Here is an 18,836-nt window from a genome sequence, read left to right on the forward strand (position 1 = left end):
AATATTACCCCCTCCCACCCAATGCAGTATGACAGTCCAAATCTGCATAGAGCAGAATTGACCCCACAGAGAATTGATTGACGACAAATAAAAGGTACAAAATTGGCCATTCTACATTTATTCATTCAGAAAATATTTACTGAGCCCCTTTAAAGTCCCAGGTATTGAATTTGAAAATTCTAAATGAACACGTCTCACAGGGCTCAAAATGCAGTGGGAAACAGACACATACAGAGTTTAGCCAGAATGCCAGAAAAAGTCAAAGAAACTAAAATGATATTAAGTGTGTGTCTGTATATAGACATACACTACATATATATGTATATATATGTGTATATATGTATACATATACATAGAGAGAGATGTATATATTATATATAGTATATATATGATAGAGCTATAGAGAAGATAAAGTGCTATTCAATAAAAACAGGTATTATAACAATAGGGAAAGGTCAAGGAAGCCAATAACAAAATAAAGGCAACTAAAAAATGGAGCAGAAGCAAAACTCAAAGAGAGAGAGAAAAAAAATCTAAACCTGGTCATTTAAAGGATTTTTCTCATTGAGATAAATGATGAGACCCCAAATTAAGCTTCTTGTAGCTTTTAAAAGAAACAAACATTCCTCTTTCAAAGCTCATTTATACAAAATGACCTTAACAAAAAAGGGCCAAAAATCAAGTTGCCTTTAGACTTCCATAAAACTAAATGTCGTGGGACCATGGAGACAATCTATAGAGTTCTGAGAGGGAAAGTATATAACCTCATAATTATATGTTACTTATGTATTAATAAATTGTGTACAGTTACTAAAACTTTTACAAAAAGATGAGATGAATCAAGTCCACAAGGGTTCAATAAAATAAATGCTAAAATTCCGAAATAGTTCCTGAATGGGAGCCTTGATATTGTTGGCAGGACATGTGAGAGGGTGAGAATCTACAATTATAATTAATTCCTCTGGGAATAAAAATAAATAAGAATTTAACTAAATAAGTTAAAAAAGGAAACTACCCCAAAAATCTCAAAGAAAATAAGGATGAAAACAACTGAATCAGAAAAGTAAAAGAAAATCTCTGCAGGTCCCTCCATGCTGTCTCAAAAAGTAAGAGACCCACCCCCCTTTTTTTACTGCTGCATAGTATTCCATGGTGTAAATGTAGCACAGCCTTTTTTTTAATGCTAAGCAAAATAAGCCAGTCAGAGAAATACAAGTATCATATGATCTCACTCATGTGAAGAATCTAATGAACAAAATAAACTGATGAACAAAATAAATCCAGAGACAAAGAACCATGGAACAGACTGTGGAATCTCAGAGGGAAGGCAGGGGAGGGTGTGTGGGTGGGAAGAGATCAACCAAAGAACTGTATACATATATGCATAACCCCTGGACACAGAAAATAGGGTGGTGAAGGCCTGGGGTAGGGGCCGGGGGTGGGGCGGGGGTAGGCTAGAAGTGGTCAATGGGTGGAAAAAGGGGACATAAGTAATAATTTCAACAATAAAGATTTTTTAAAATTACAACAAAAAAAGAAAATCTCTGGTATCTGTTTAGTCCTGTTTCTTCTGGTGATAAGACATGTCTGTTCTACTTCCCACCCCACCCTACCAAAAGGGTGGGAATAGGACCCAGGTGTGGCCAGAGTATTTCTTCCACTTCCCTGGCTATAACAATTGACTTACAAAATTATGACAAGGACAAGATAATCAAAATACTTCAACAGGACTTTTCTGCCTATGTGTTTTAATTTAATTTAATTTAGTTTAAATAAAATATTTGGACATACAGGAGGAGAGATAGAGAACAATGTAATGTGCTTCTCAATATTTACCACCTAGCTTAAAAAATAAAACAACTGAAGCAAGCCCCTTGGTATGTCTCACTGATCCTATTCCCCTCTGGCTCATACTGTGCCTACTTATCATTTATCTTTCCTATATATGTTTTCACTTTTTTTACCAACATTTATAGATAATATGAGATATTGTGTATGCTTTAGCTTTATATAAATGGTATCATACCATTAGTTCCTTTTTCCCTCAACATTATGTTATGAGATCTATTTGTATTGATACACAAATCTCTAATTTATTCATCTTACCTACTGTATACCATCCCATTGTATGACTATATTGCAATTTATTTACTAATTCTCTGAGTTCTAATTATTTTCAATTATTTACTGTTGCAAACATAATTGTAATACAGATTATCTTGCATGTTTACTTGTACATTTGTAGGAGAATGTCTCTAAGGCAGTGGTTTCACCCCTTTTTTTAGAGTGATTCATACTTAGGAATGCATTTTACATTGTGACCTAGAACAAGTAATGTATAAATTATTATATAATTATTTCATGAAACAATACCTGCTCTCTGGATATTTTCCATTCTATTCTGTTTTATCTTACATCATTTTAAAAAAAGTACTGATCTCCCAGACGGCATGGCTCAGTGGTTGAGTGTCAACCTATCAACCCAGGAGGTCAGGGTTCAATTCCAGTCAGGGCATATGCCTGGGTTGCGGGCTTGGTCCCCAGTGTGGGGCATGCAGGAGACAGCTGATCAATGATTCTCTCTCATCATTGATGTTTCTCTCTCTCTCCTCCTCTCCCTTACTTTCTGAAATCAACAAAAAATATATTTTTTAAAAAAGTACTGATCATTGTCTGTTAAACTGATTTCAGTACCTGGTAATGAGTTACAAGCTCAAGTTTAAAAAACACTGCTCTAAAATGGATTCAAGGAGCACAAACAGTATGATCATCTTTACTAGAAATGGCCACGTTACATTCCCAAGTTGTTAGACTAATTATATTCTCACTGGCATGAGTCCCAGTTGTGCTTCGTTCTTCCCAACAATGTAAAAATGTTGCCAATATAACAGTTATAAAAGGTTACTCCTTTATTACTATAATTTGTATTTTTCAATGACTAACAGGAATGAACATTTTTTCATATTCTTACTTGGCATTTTAACTTTCTTTTTCTGTAAATTTCCCATTTCTATATTTTGCCCGTTTCTTTAGATAGTTGAAGAAAGTCATACCAACATCCAATTAATATAGTCCCTTGCTTAAAAATATAAATCACAATCAAGGATCACCAGGCATTTGAGGAAAGTCAAGGACATGCAAGCTAAATATAAACAGAGCAAATCCCTGGGGAAAGAGGAAAGAAAGGAATTAAAACAAGAAAAAAATATATTTAATATCCCTTCCCCCAAAATATGATATGCTATTACATCCATAAAATAAGAATAGGCTGCAAAAGAAGTAAACAGTGAACAAAAAATACTTGCTTAAAACTAAAAATGCAGTAAAATAGCTGACTGGTAGAATGGCATAGAATTGAAAAACAAAAAGCTAATTGAAGACCAAGCCATGGAAATCTCCTAAAAAGGAGAGCAAACAAAGAAAAACAAAGAAGAACACATTGAGAAACATTGGAAATAAACAGGGTAGGTCTGGAGAACCAATATTGATCAAATATGAATTCTTCAAGAAAAACAAAAACAGATAATTGGTGAAGAGAGAGTAACAAATAAATCAACAAAGAAAAAATATTTACTTGAGTGAATAAAGGTACATGTCTCCAGATTTATGCAAACTAATGGTTTTATAGGAGAAATGTGAAAAGGCTCACTCTAAGTACATTAAAAATTTTCTAAACTCTAAAGTTAAAGAGAAATCCTACAAACTTCCAAAAGAGAGCAGCACCTAAGAACCAGAAGAAACAAGATTTATAACTTGAAATCAAATGTCAAAAAAAAACCCACAGTGAAACCTTCTTTACATAGCTTTGTGGGGAAGCACGGGACTTGGTTGGAAAGTCTGTAAGGAGGATTCTCCAAAAGGTTGGGGATCTCTAGGGGAACCTTACCAAAGATGGCAGACCCTGCCTTGACTTTTCCAAACAAGTCTGAGCCCCTGGATGTTTTACTGGAATCTCTATGTTTAGTCTTTAGACATGACCTTGTAGAAGCTTGTGCCTTCTCAAGGATGCTTACCCTGCTGATAGTATCTAATAGTTAATTTTAGTTCAAGCTGTTGTTATAATAAAAGCCTAAGGAGACAGGCAAATGAGGCTGCTTGGTTGCTATAGCCAAGCAGTCCCTTAGCCCTCTCTTTCACAGAAACCTGTGCCAGAGTAATCCATTCATCTGTCACTCAGGGTCTGCCAGTCAGCCCCAGCATAGCTTCTAGAGGAAAAGATTTTTAATTTAGAGTTCTGTACTCTGTCAAAATATTATGCACTTGTGAGGGCAAAGTGAAATTACCTAAGGCTGGAAATGGAAAAGGAAGAGAATAGAGAAATAGGCAAATGAAAATAATATTTGAAAAACATATGGAGCTGAGCAAAGAAATTGATAAAATTTAAAGTTAAGTCTAAATGAAGGCTGATACGTGTGTGTGAAGCTTAATACAATTGTTAAAAAAGTATTCCTACAGTATTCTGTTAGAGGCAAAATGTAACAAAAACTAACATCAGTAACCTGGAATAATGCAAATAAGTAAAATTCTTTTATAGATTTTGTACTTTGTTCAAGGAACAATGACAGATGTTAAGATGCAGAACTTGCAACTATCAAAAGGGTGAAAAAAGAACAAAAATAATTTAACTGAATCAGTAAGAATCAGGAGTGAAAAAAATAAAAGAACAAGCAAATAGTAATGAGGGAATATGAAACAATATGGAAAGAATAAGAGCAAACAACAGTAATTATATGCAAATGTGTTAAATTCTACTACTAAAAAATCAAGACTCAAATTGAGTCAGTGCACACACACACAATTCAGCTATAAACTCCCAAGGGACATAAAACAACAAAATGATAGAAAAATGTTGAGAATAAAGAGATGCCTAAAGATATGCCAAGCAATATTACATGAATATAAGACAACACAAAATTTTTGTATGTGTGTGTAGTATAGGTTTTATATATATACATGGAGGAGCAAAAGTAGGTTTATAATTGTGAGTACATGAAACAGAATTTATTTTTATTTATTAATTACTGTATTATTTTTCCATATGAACTATAAACCTACTTTTGCCTTACTCTTTATATAATGTATATATTTCATCTAATTATTATTGTAAATAGGAAATATATTTATAGATTACATATAACATATAACATCTGTCAATTTCCTTTATAAAATGAATAACATTTTATACATGTTGGGTAAAATAAAGACTATATTATATATCTACTAGTGGCCTGGTGGGGATTAATTAGAGGAAATATTTTAATAATGCTATTTTCTCTTTCTCTACAAGGAAAGTATCAGAGATGAAAGAAAATTAGTAAAATGTATATGAAAATCTTCCTCCTGTCAGAGTCTGGGGTGCACCATGGGTCCCAGAGTCAAACCCCTGCCCACCCATGTGTGCCTCAAAATCACATGAGACTCAGACCTGGCCAGCGCCCCTCCCCCCCCTCAATTGGGCTAGATCCAAACCCAGCCAGTCCCACGCTTGTCAAGCCCTCCCGGGCAGGGGGCACAGCCTCAGGTCCCATGGCCCGGCGCCAGGGCAGGGGACGCAGCCTGAGGTCCCCCATCAAGCCCCACCAGGTGGGGGGTGCAGCCTGAGGTCCCCCGTCAAGCCCTGCTGGGCAGGGGGCACAGCCTAAGGTCCCCCAGCCTTACGCCAGGGCGGAGGGAGCAACCTGAGGTCCCCCGGCCCAGCACCAGGGCTGGAGGTGCACCTTGAGGTTCCCCGTCAAGCCCCACCAGGTGGCCTCAGATCCCCTGGCCTGATGCCAGGGCGGGGGTTGCAGCCTCAGGTCCCTGCTGATTGCTCGTTAAGGCTCGTTACGGGAACTCAGCCTCCACTGTGGATGCAGCCATCTTGTGTTACGGAAACCCCACCTATGCTGTGGGCTCCACCATCTTTGTGGTGGGGTGACGGTCAATTTGCATATTCCCTCTTTATTATATAGGCTTTTTATTTTGCGACCTCTATTTTCTCTGCTAAGTAGAACAAGTCACTGCTGGAGGGAGATGAACAACAGGGAAGTATTATAGGGACTTTAAGGAAATATAAAAGTTTAGAAAAGCTACTGATAGAAATGGGAACAGGAGCTACTAGGGAAGTAATTTAAATTATTTTCAGTTAAAATGTTCAATGTAGATTCTAAGTAAATTCTTTTTAAAAATATATATATTTTTATTGATTTCAGAGAGGAAGGGAGAAGGAGAGAGAGATAGAAACATCAATGATGAGAGAGAGTCATTGATTGGCTGCCTCTTGCACGCCCCACACTGGGGATTGAGTCCGCAACCCGGGCATATGCCCTTGACCAGAATCAAACCCAGGACCCTTCAGTCTACAGGCGGATGCTCTACCCACTGAGCCAAAGCAGCCAGGGCTCTAAGTAAATTCTTGTCAATAAAATCAAAGAATGTTTTGAGAACAGTATATCAAATCACATTATTTAATAATTGTAAATTATATAAATAAATCAAATAATTATTTTAGGTGATGATAAAAAGCCATCCAATAAAATAAAAATCTAAAAATAAATAAATAAATAAATAAATAAATAGATAGATAAATAAATTAAATAAAAATCTATAGAGAGAAGGAGAGTCAAGATGGCAGCATAGGTAAATGCAGTATTTGTCTCCTCCCACAACCACATCAAAATTACAACTAAACCACAGATCAACCATAATTCAGAACTGCCTGAAATCTGTCTGAACAGAAGTCCTACATTTAGAGAATTAAATAAGAAGCCATGTTGAGACTAGTAGGAGGAGTAGAGGTGCAGAATGGCCTGTTGTTGAGACTAACAGGAGGAGTGAAGGCACAGAATGGCCTGGTCCAAGAACCACATGTGGCCTTTTTTTTAATCAGGGAGGGATATCTTGGCTACAGAGGTCCCCCGTAAGGAGCAAGGGATCTCAGCCCCACACCAGACCTCTCAGCCCAGGGTTCCAGTGCTGGAAAGAGAAGTCCTTGTAACTTTGGTTTATAAACATCAGTGGGTATTGTGACTAAGTGACATGGAGGGTTGCTGGAGTCGCAGGCAGTTCCTCTTAAAGGGCCCATGCATGGACTTAGCCTCCCTCTGAGCTCCAGTGCTGGGGCAGCAGCTTATCTGGCATCAGGGCAAGAACTGGGAGCAGCTATTTCCCAGACAAAAGTGCTAGAAGAGGACATTGTTCTTTTGCTGAGATTACCCCATCAGAGTGCTGACAGACGGGTGCCATATCTGAGTTTCCATTAACCTAGTCCACCCTGGTGATTCCCTGAGATTCCACCCCACCCAATTTGCAGCCCCACCCAAGCTTCTTCCAGTGTATTTACAATATGAATGGCCTATCCTAGCTCAGGATTCAGACTTTCCTCAAATCTCTCAAACAAGCAGCATTTGGCCTTGGTATGCCGCATACCTCTGGATAAGTGGCGCCAGGCCTGGCACTAGCAGCAGTTTGCCAAGGTTCACAGCTTGGCCTCTCCTGGACACCTCCAAGCCCAACACAAGTAGCAGCCATCTACAGATTGCTCTGTAGATTGTGCCAGGTGGCCCCAGACAGGGCACAAGCAGTAGCTGACTCTGCACCTTCTGGAAGGCCCCAGAGCCAGTGCACCCAGTGACTGGGGAGGCCAAGTCAGTGGGCCCTACAGTACACCTACTATACAAGACCACTCTACCAATTCCAAGAGACATAGCAATTCTACCTAATACATAGAAACAAACACAGGGAAGCAGCCAAAATAAAGAGACAAAGAAACATATAGCAAGTGAAACAACAAGAAATCTCCAGAAAAAAACCTAAATGAAATGGAAGAAAGCAAACTACCAGATACAGAGTTCAAAACACTGGTTATAAGGATGTTCAAGAAAGTTAGTCAGAATGTCAAGAAACTTACTGAGAACTTCAATGAACTTAGTGAGAACTTCAAGGAACAAAAATATCAATGACATTTTTTAAAAGGATCAGTCAGAAATGTAGGATACACTAAACAAAATGAAGAATAATTATAGGAAATAAAAAGTAGAGCAGAGGATGCCAAGAATCAAATAAAGAATTTGGGCCCTGGTCAGTGTGCCTCAGTTGATTGAGCATCATCCTGTGCACCAAAAGGCCACCAGTTCAATTCCTGGTCAGGGCACATACTCAGGTTGCAGATTCCATCCCCGATTGATCTCTCTCTCTCTCTCTTCCTTTCTCTTTCTCTCAATCATTAAAGACATATTTTAAACAAAGAATATGGAATATAAGGAAGAAAAAACATCCACTCAGAAGAGCAAAAAGAAAAAGAATCCAAAAATATGAAGCTGGTGTCTCTGGTACAACTTCAAGAGTACCAACATTCATATCATGGAGGTTCTAGAAGGAGAAGAGAGGAAGTAAGAAATTGAAAACCTATTTAAAGAAATAATGACAGAAAACTTTTCCTACCTGGTGAAAGAAATAAACTTTCAAGTCCAGGAAGCATAGAGTCCTAAACAAGATGAACCCAAAAAGGCCCACACCGGGACACATCATAATCAAAATTCCAAAGGTTAAAGACAAAGAGAGAATCATAAAAGCAGCAAAAGAAAAGTAGTTAGTTACCTACAAGGGAGTTCCCATACGACTGTCAGCTGATTTCTCAACAGAAACTTTGCAGTCCAGAAGGGAGTGATAAGAAATATTCAAAATGATGAAAAGGAAGGACCTACAACCAAGATTGCTCTACCCAGCAAAACTATCATTTAGAATTAAAGATCAGATCAAAAGTTTCACAGATAAGAAAAAACTAAAGGAGTTCATCACTACCAAAGCAGTATTATATGAAATGTTGTAGTGTCTTCTTGAAGAAGAAGAAGGAGGAGGAGGAGGAGAAGGAAGAGGAGGAGGAGGAGGAGGAGGAGGAGGAGGAGAAGAAAAGATAAAAAATATGAACAACAAAATGCAAATAAATACATATCTATCAACAATTGAATCTAATGAACAAAATAAACTGATGAATAAAATAGAACCAGAGGCATAGAAACATGGAACAGACTGACAAATCTCAGAGTGAAGGGGGGTGGAGAGGAGAGAAGAGATTAAAGAACTTTATCTACAGTGGGGCCTTGACTTACGAGTTTAATTCGTTCCGAGACCAAGCTCATTAAGGAGCTCGTTAAGGAGCTCGTTAACTCAAATTACTCTGTCAACTCAATGCAAAAAATCGGTAGCTCAATAAATTCGTTAGTTGGGACACTCGTAAGTCAAGGCCCCACTGTATATATGCATTATCCATCGACACAGATAATAGGTCTATGTGGAATGGGATCTGAGTGGAGGTCTGGGGTGTAATGGGATCTGAGTGAAGGAGGGCAAGGGGGAAAAAAGGGGGAGGGGGCATATGAAATACTTTCAACAATAAAGATATAAAAAAAATAATTAATTAATTAAAAAATAATTGTTAATGAAGGATTTACCACTTAAAAGAGACACAAAGAGCATTACCATCACACTATCATTATTATATGTTCCATTCAATGCATCTACACTAATAAAAGACAAACATGCAAATTGCCCATACAATCGCTATGCCTTAAGTCACGCCCACCAGCCAATCAGAGTGACTATATGCAAATTTACCCAACCAAGATGGTGGCCGCAGCCACGGAGCTGGAGCAAGCAGGAGGCTTGGTTGCCCAGTGATGGAGGAAGCAAGATTCCCGCCTGCCGCGGCCGGCTCTGAGCTCCACTCAAGGCAACACAGTTTCAATTATAGAAGATAAATAAAGCCCAGATACCTGCTTTCAGCCGGCTGTGGCCATGGAGCAGCGCCCTAACCCCCTGATCGGCCTGCTCTGTGTGTGACAGGGTGCAGCGCTCCAACCTCCTGATCAACCCTGCTCTGTGGGTGATAGAGGGTGGCGCCCCAACCTCCCCCCACGGGCCCTGCTCTGTGTGTGACGGGGTAGAGCCATAACCTCCCCATCGGCCCTGCCCTGAGTGTGACAGTGGCGGTGCCCAACCCCCTTATCGGTCCTGCTCTGTGGGTGATAGAGGGTGGCGCCCCAATCCCCTGATCCGCCCTGCTCTGTGTGTGACAGGGGGCGGTGCCCCAACTCCCCTATCGGCCCTACTCTGTGAGTGACAGGGGGGAGCTCAACCCCCCGATCGGCCCTGCTCTGTGTGTGACAGGGTACGGAGCCCCAACCCCCCTGATGGGCCCTGCTCTGTGTGTGATGGGGGTGGCACCGCAACTTCCCGATGGACCCTGCCTTGAGTGTGACAGGGGGCGGTGCTCCAACCCCCCAATCGGCCCCACCCTGAGCATGACTGGGGTGGCATTGCAACCTCCCGATCCGCCCTGCTCTGTGCATGACACGGGGCAGCGCCCCAACTCCCCAATCGGCCCTGCTCTGAGCCCGACCAGGGGCTGCACCTAGGGATTGGGCCTGCCCTCTGCCACCCAGGAGCAGGCCTAAGCCAGCAGGTCATTATCTCCTGAGGAGTCCCAGACTGCGAGAGGGCACAGGCCAGGCTGAGGGACCCCCTCTCCCCGCCAAGTGCACAAATTTTTGTGCACTGGGCCTCTAGTCTATATATATAAAAGGCTAATTGGCAAAGTGTGCCCTCGGGAGTTCGACCGGGAGATGGGGAGTTCAATCACTTGCTATGATGACTTTTCCAGAAAAAACAACCAGTAATTTCATTCATTAGTAACATTTCTGTTGACAGCTCCAGTCATTTGTTGGAGCTAAAATTTTCTACACCTATTAGATATTAATGATTGTCAAGAAATAATAACTTTACATTCAAATTTTATAATCTCAATTTATAGCCGAGATATGAAGCTAGGTTAGTATTCTCAAAAACTAGTAACTGTAGCCCAGCTGGTGTAGCTGAGTGGTTGAGCGTTGACCTAGGAACCAGAAGGTCACAATTCGATTCCCAGTCAAGGGCACATGCCCAGGTTGAGGGTTCAATCCCCAGTATGGGCTGTGCAAGAGGCAGCCACTCAATGATTCCCTCTCATCACTGATGTTTCTCTCTCTTGCTCTCTCCCTCTCACTTCCTCTCTGAAATCAATAAAAATATTTTAAAAATTAAAACAAAATAAAAACTAGTAACTGTAATCAAACATCAGATCTCTGAAATTCACAATGGTTATTCTTCACAACAGAATTATCAAAGGAAACTCAAAATTCACTTTTATTTTTAGTCTTTACTCTAAGTACATACATAACAATCACCAAATTTTGACTAGATACTGTTATTGGTATTAAGACAAGGTTTTTGGTTATAGTGTGAAATATAACTATTTCATAGCTTCAGTAAGCCCTTGTGCCTGTCTATGAACTGTCAATCTATAAAAACATTAACATGGGAGAGTAGAGATGAAAGCAATTTAGCTGAAGATAACTTGCATCCTATAGATTTCCAGGTGTGTAGTTTTTCTGGCTGGGTAGGTTAATATAGCCTTTCATATTTCCAAAGCTGCAAAAGCCTAGAAGAGTTTTTGCTAGAAGTTTAAGACATATAAGTCACAAAACTGAAAAGTATATTATATCATTCAAAAGCAGTAAAGATTTCAGCTTAAACCAATTATTTTTATTACTGATGGAATATTAAGTAGGACCACAATGAAAAAGCATTTAATAGCTTTTTCCCCTTGCTAAAGAAATATCAGTAAATATTATCTTTGAGCTACATTTTAAATACATATGTACATGTATATGTAAACAGAGATCCGTATCTCAGAAATGAAAAACTGTCTAAACTATTTCACCTTATTTTATTCAATCAATCAATCAATATTTATTAAGCAACTATTATATGCCATTTAGGAATACTCAAAAGCATTACTTTTTAAATAATTTGCCACATAAAAGAATGGTAATTTCTGAACTTTTCTGAATTTTTTTTCATGTAGTGGTAGGTTTATTTTAATTTATAAAAAACTAACAAAGAAAGTGTAGTGTTTTTTAATCAAATGGAAAAGTCTTTCTGTACAATATAAGGATCATACAATATAAGTGTAATCTGCATTCATTTCCTATTTATTTTGTTATTGATTTTTATATCTGTTCATTGCATTACTAATTTAAAAATTTTATATCTTGGCACTTTAGAGGAACTTTTAGGGCAGAGTAACTAACCTTAATTTGCAACCTAATTGGAATTTTCCAAATAAGCCACATTTCTTATGGGTCCTAGTATACACAGGCAAATACATAATTCTTTTGAGTTAAAGTTGATATCGCCTAAACCGGTTTGGCTCACTGGATAGAGCGTCGGCCTGCGGACTGAAGGGTCCCGGGTTCGATTCCGGTCAAGGGCATGTACCTGGGTTGCAGGCACATCCCCAGTAGGAGATGTGCAGGAGGCAGCTGATCAATGTTTCTCTCTCATCGATGTTTCTAGCTCTCTATCTCTCTCCCTTCCTCTCTGTAAAAAATCAATAAAATATATTTTAAAAAAAAAAAAGTTGATACCTTACTTCAGAATGTCTTATGTACTCAAGATACCTAGCTGGTAAATTGCTTTCCGTCATCAGCATCCCTACTCATTCAGGATTACCACCAAGTTATCCTATGTTCTTTTCTTTTTCTCTTAATAGTTAGGTCTATTCTGTATTACTAGTACATTGCTTTGTTAGAGTCTCACATTTCAATCAGTTCTTGTCAGGTCATCTCTCTCATAATGAAAACTATGTGCCCTTAACCCCCTCTCCTTTTTAGATTAATTTGGAAAAATTACTCCGTTCCATTTTTTGTGAAATAAATAAAGAGTTTAGTCTTCATCTTGTATCTATTTATTAGATACCTACTTATGTGTCAGAACACTGGGCTAGACCTCTGAAATAAATGATAAGCATAAAAGCAATGGCTAGAAATATTTCTGTAGCAAGGAAAAGAATAATCACTGATTTTACATGAGCTTAGATCTCATAAACAGTGCAATTAATCTTGAAAGCTCTTAAAGCTAGAAATCTAATTTATAAGCATTCTTCCAAATATCCATCCAACTCTTAGTAAACTTGCTTTTCTTCAAGCATTAATAGTTAGGATAAAGATAATGTCTCATTCAACATAATTGTTTTTATATTTAGTTTCATCACTAAAACTAATTTTCTAGTATTTTTCAGGATGGCAATGGTTTTGCTACAATGTGAGTAAAATATATTCTTAGGCTATAATAAAAGCCAACAATAATTTGTTAAATTTGATTCCCAAGGAACATGGGTCCAAAATTCTCAACAACCGACTCACAAAAAAACTTCTCAAATACAAAATATTTGTAAACTGGGCATAACTTATTCTTTATTTCTATACGAGCTTAAGAAATGGTGCCACCACTAACATAATAACAATGAATTGCTAGTTTAAAATAAAATTATTTTCAAGATTGCGAAGCTGTGTGCCAGTCTTCTATCAGTCCAAGAAGGACTGAGTGTGGGAAATTCTGTAAAGAAGTAGAAGTTGGTTTGTGATATTATCTCTATTGTATTTACTTTTGACTTCAAATGCAAAATACTTGTCCAGAAAAGGTTTCCACAGACCAGCTGAGCTTCTTATGATACATAGATCAACAAGCTAAAAAAAAAAGAAATCCCACAAAACCAAACCTGTTCTACTGGCTTCCATATACATAGAGGAAATATTAGAGAAAGGATAGCCATTTTATATTATGTCCAGGGTACAAATCCTTTTAATATGTGTACTGACACTCTGCTGAAGTTTTCATTTCAGCTAAGTTGTTCTGTTTAAAGAACTTACTTGAATCAGTAAGGACATTTTTTGAGGCTGGCAAAGTGCAGATTAGAAACTTTGCTTAGAATGGTACATCTTTACACAATGACTCAGTTTAGCAGCTAACAATATATACTTCCTTCCTCCAGCAGAAGAATGATTACATGCCTTCCCTTAAAATGAGATATGTAAAATTAGCATACACTCTGCTATGCTAAGTTTATATCAGAATGTGAATACATATTTTAAGAGTTCTTTTTCTTTTTTCTGCTCTATTGCTTTCTTACATATATGTGCATCTGGTTATTCTAGTTCTCCAGTGGACCATTCTGTGAGAGCTTGGTATCAGCTATAAGAACAATACAACTGCATTATTCCTTAATTTAAAATCCATGTGCATTCATTTTGTATCAAATGGTAAATCTAACATGTAAATTGTCTAATTTTATTTTTATTATGGAACTTTCAAGAGGTCATGTGCCACTTGAATCATGAGAATTCTGTAATTTAATAACTGAAAATACCAAATATCACAATGATAACTTTAAATTTACTGACACTAGGCAGAAAAATATAACTTGAATTTTCATGAAGTTGAAAGAGTAAGGTGAAAAATGATATACTGCCATTATTTTATTTTTGGAAACTTTGTAAATAAAAACCCGTTTCCAAAATAAGATATTTCACAGACAGAGAATAGTTGGTAGTAGTTCAAGTGTCTTAGGCAACAGAGGAGTATTGTTTTGTAGCCTTTGTTTTTTTAAACCTCTCCTAGTAACAGCAGTTTATCATTTACAAAGAAACAAGGTAACAACATGATTTAAAATGAATATATAAGCAATAACTGTAAAACTTTAACTGAAACTGAAGTTTACCATATCAATTCCATTTCTATGAACTGGTATAGATAACCTGGTTGATACTCACCAAATGTTATAGAAATCCCAGGCTTGTCTAAGCAACAACAAGTAGACACATGGTGAGGTGCTGAAGACAGCTCTCTCGTGGGCTAAAAGGACTTCAGAAGAAGTAGCCTTTATCTTCCTTTCAACAGGGGGTGATTCCTATTACCAAAGCGTGGCAGAGAAAAGAGTTTCCACAATCCAGTCTTGACTTTCTGCCTCTGTCTTTGAAGAGTAACAGTTACCACCGAAAAACATTAGCAGAATACGATCACTTGAACACTCACACAAGGCAGCTGTAAATTTCCACTCTCTTTGCTTGCTCTCAGATTCCAAGCATTGCTTTTAATCTGTCACAGGCAGTTCTGTTTCTGGTCAAACCAGCTTGCTTATGTGTTCTCTTCTCCCTCTCTAACACCCTTTTTAGAAACATAACCACACAGTCATACCTCCCCTCTTTTTCTTCCTCTGAACAAATCTTGCAACGTCACAAGAATGTGTATAAGACAATTAAGCTGAGGCAACCTTCATTCTTTGCCAAAAAAAGAGTCTAGGGATAAACAAAACCTTTTTCTCATTACATTTTTTCCCCTTTAAGTCCTATACTTATTCATGCATGGGGTTTTGTCAACGGATTAAACTGGTCTGACCATCTTGTTTAAAAATGTAAATAAAGGTTTCTAATAAAGGTATGTTGAAAGTGATAATAACAGATTCATCTGCCAATATACTAGTTCCGTAAGGAAGATGTTATTCCCAATCATAATAAGAAAGTGTAGCAAGTAAGTATTCAAATATTTTATCTTGAAATTAAAATACTTAAAAAATTAATCTTGAGATTTAAAACCTAGGAGAATTTAGAATTAGAGTATTCATAATTTAAAGATTAATTTTGTGAAAACTTAATGTATTTTTAAATAGGGTATATATATTTTTAGGGTATATTTTGAAATTTAGAATCAACATCTGAGATTATAAAAGAGAAAATTATAAAGAATATAAAAATATTGACACTAAAGATAATAAATAGAACAGCTTAACCCTGGCCAGTGTAGCTCAGTTGGTTGGAGTGTCGTCCCATACACTGAAAAATTGTGGGTTTGATTCCTAATCAGGGAACATACATAGGCGGTAGGCTCAATCCCTGGTTGGGGCATGTATGGGATGGCAAACGATCGATGTTTCTCTCACATCAATGTCTCTCTCTCTCTCTCTTTCTCTCTCTCTCTCCTTTCTCTCTCTTTCCCTCCCCTCCTCTCTCTCCCTTTCTCTTTCTTTCCCTCCCCCTCTCTCTAAAATCAATAGGGATGTCCTTGGGTGAGGATTAAAATAAATAAATAAATAAATAAATAAATCTACTTATAGCATTCATGTGCAAACCTAATGTAATTACTTTGTTACTGAAATATGTCTAAGAATATGAGCTTAAATAAAGTAAAAGGTACATATCTTTACTTTTTTAAACTTTAGAAAGTCTCCTCTCCCCACCGCCCATCACACATATATAAGCATTATTGTCAGGATGTATAATACCTCTTCAATGAAAATTTAAAAAGCTAAGGGCTACAAATTTTTTTTCATTATTATACACATATAGTTACAGAGTAAAATATCCTAAAATTATGGATCTCTTTGTAAGGTTCAGGAATGAGGAATTAGGTAGAAAGCTGAGTGAGACAAAATGGATAAAGGACTTAAATGTACGACGAGAAACCATAAAAATACTAGAAGAATTCAAAGGCAACAAAATCTCAGACATATGCCGAAGCAATTTCTTCACTGACACAGCTCCTAGGGCACTTGAAACTAAAGAGAAAATGAACAAATGGGACTACATCAAAATAAAAAGCTTCTGCACAGCAAAAGAAACCATCAACAAAACAACAAGAAAGCCCACTGCGTGGGAAAACATATTTGCCAATGTTATTTCTGATAAGGGCCTAATCTCCAAAATTTATAGGGAACTCATACAACTTAACAAAAGGAAGATAAACAATCCAATCAAAAAATGGGCAAAGGACCTAAATAGACACCTTTCAAAAGAGGACATTCAGAAAGCCAAGAGACATATGAAAACATGCTCAAAGTCACTAATCATCCGAGAGATGCAAATCAAAACAACAATGAGGCACCATCTCACACCTGTCAGAATGGCTATCATCAACACATCAACAAACTACAAGTGCGGGAGAGGATGAGGAGAAAAGGGAACACTCGTGCACTGCTGGTGGGAATGCAGACTGGTGCAGCCACTATGGAAGACAGTATGGAGTTTCCTCAAAAAACTAAAAATGGAACTCCCATTTGACCCTGTGATCCCACTTCTAGGAATATATCCCAAAAAACCAGAAACACCAATCAGAAAGGATATGTGCACCCCTATGTTCATAGCAGCACAATTCACCATAGCTAAGATCTGGAAACAGCCTAAGTGCCCATCAGTAGATGAATGGATTAGAAAACTGTGGTACATCTACACGATGGAATACTATGCTGCTGTAAAAAAGAAGGAACTCTTACTGTTTGCAACAGCATGGATGGAGCTGGAGAGCATTATGCTAAGTGAAATAAGCCAGTCAATGAAGGAAAATTATTACATGATCTCACTCATTCATGGATAATAAAGACCATTACAAACTTTTGAACAACAATAGATACAGAGGCAGACCTGCCCTGAACAGACTGTCAAACTACAGTGGGAAGGCCAGGGAGGGTTGAGGGGCAGGAGGGGGTGGGGGGGGTAAGAGATCAACCGAAGGACTTGTATGCATGCATATAAGCATAACCAATGGACATAAGACACTGGGGAGTAGGGGAGGCCAGGGGATTGTCAAGGGCTGGGGAAAAAAGGAGACATATGTAATACCCTTTGTAATACTTTAAGCAATAAAACAATTAAAAAAGAAAAGAAAAAAAGAATAATAAGAAAAAAAAAAGAAAGCTGAGTGAGATGGTTGATGACAGGTCTAGGTAGCATTTGTAGGAGTCTTTGGAATTAGGAGGCAATGTACTCAGGTTGGAATATGTGCTGGATCTCTGAGAATGCTAGTTAGAGCCTGTTTTAGAGTATTCTGTTCTAACTCCTTAGCTCCAAAGATTTTTGGGTACTCTGTTTCCTACTATGTGTTACCAATCAAAATTCTTGGGGTCTTCTAACGACCAATAACATGCCCCAATTATAGACATGATAAAATTAGTTATTAGCCCTATTATTATTTTAATCCTACTCTCTGAAGAACTGAAATATGTCTAAGAATATGAGCTTAAATAAAGTAAGAGGTACATATCTTCACTTTTTTAATTTTCTAAAAATATATTTTCATCGATTTCAAAGAGGAAGGGAGAGGGAGAAATAGAAACATCAATGATGAGAGAAAATCATTGATTGGCTACCTCCTGCATGACCCCAACTGGGGATCAAGTCTGCTACCCTTCAGTCTGCAGGCCAACACTCTATTCACTGAGCCAAACCTGCTAGGGCAAGATAAATATCTTTAAACAGTTGTTTACAATCCTTAAGAAAAACAAGAAAATAAAGTGTGGATTACTTCTTAATCTATATATCATACATTTAATACATATTTCCTAATATGCACATTTTTATTTAAATGCACATGAATGGTATAAGCAGATTTATTTAGTTATATACACATTTCTTAATCTAGTTCATTTAGACTTTTAAAATTTAAATATATTATAAGGTAATTCACATCTTAACACATAAGAAATAGTCATCAAAGACGACTAGAGATTAGTCTGCTGATTATCCCTTCAATTGGTAGTTTTGTAAAATTTAGAGGTTTTTTTTTCACTAAAAAAATATTTTTATTGATTTTTAGAGAGAGGAAGATAGAAGGAGAAACATTAATGTGAGAGCAAAACATTGACTGACTGCCCCCTACCAGGAATCAGGCCCACAACCTGGGCATGTGCCCTGACAGGGAATCAAACTGTCAACCTTTCCATGCAAGGACGATGCTCAACCAACTGAGCCACACTGGCAAGGGCTAGAATTTTATTTCCTACTAGAGGCCCACTGCACAAAATTTGTGCGCTGGGGGGGGTGTGGGGGGGGGTATCCCTCAGCCCAGCCTGCACCCTCTCCAATCTGGGACCCCTCGGGGGATGTCCGACTGCCCACAGGGATCGGGCCTAAACCGGCAGTCGGACATCCCTCTCACAATCTGGAACTGCTGGCTCCCAACAGCTCACCTGCCTGCCTGCCTGATTGCCC

General features: G+C 37.9%; 1 protein-coding gene across 9 annotated transcripts in view; it reads right to left on the reverse strand.

Moving 5' to 3' along the window:
- CAB39L (calcium binding protein 39 like) overlaps positions 1–18,836 on the reverse strand; it is a 157,467-nt gene that overhangs the window by 88,766 nt on the left and 49,865 nt on the right. For 6 of the 9 annotated variants that reach the window (XM_070409072.1, XM_070409076.1, XM_070409077.1 and 3 more), the window contains one exon: positions 14,628–14,827. The exons of 1 other annotated variant lie outside the window; for it this stretch is intronic. The gene's annotated coding sequence lies outside the window, so the exon portion shown is untranslated. The remainder of the gene's footprint in view (positions 1–14,627; positions 14,828–18,836) is intronic. 2 more of the 9 variants (XM_070409074.1, XM_070409073.1) reach the window with 2 other exon arrangements.

The sequence above is a fragment of the Myotis yumanensis genome, unplaced genomic scaffold (genome assembly GCF_028538775.1).
Source record: "Myotis yumanensis isolate MYYU_CA2020_CCGP unplaced genomic scaffold, mMyoYum1.0.hap1 SCAF_3, whole genome shotgun sequence".
NCBI classification, from domain to species: Eukaryota; Metazoa; Chordata; class Mammalia; order Chiroptera; family Vespertilionidae; genus Myotis; species Myotis yumanensis.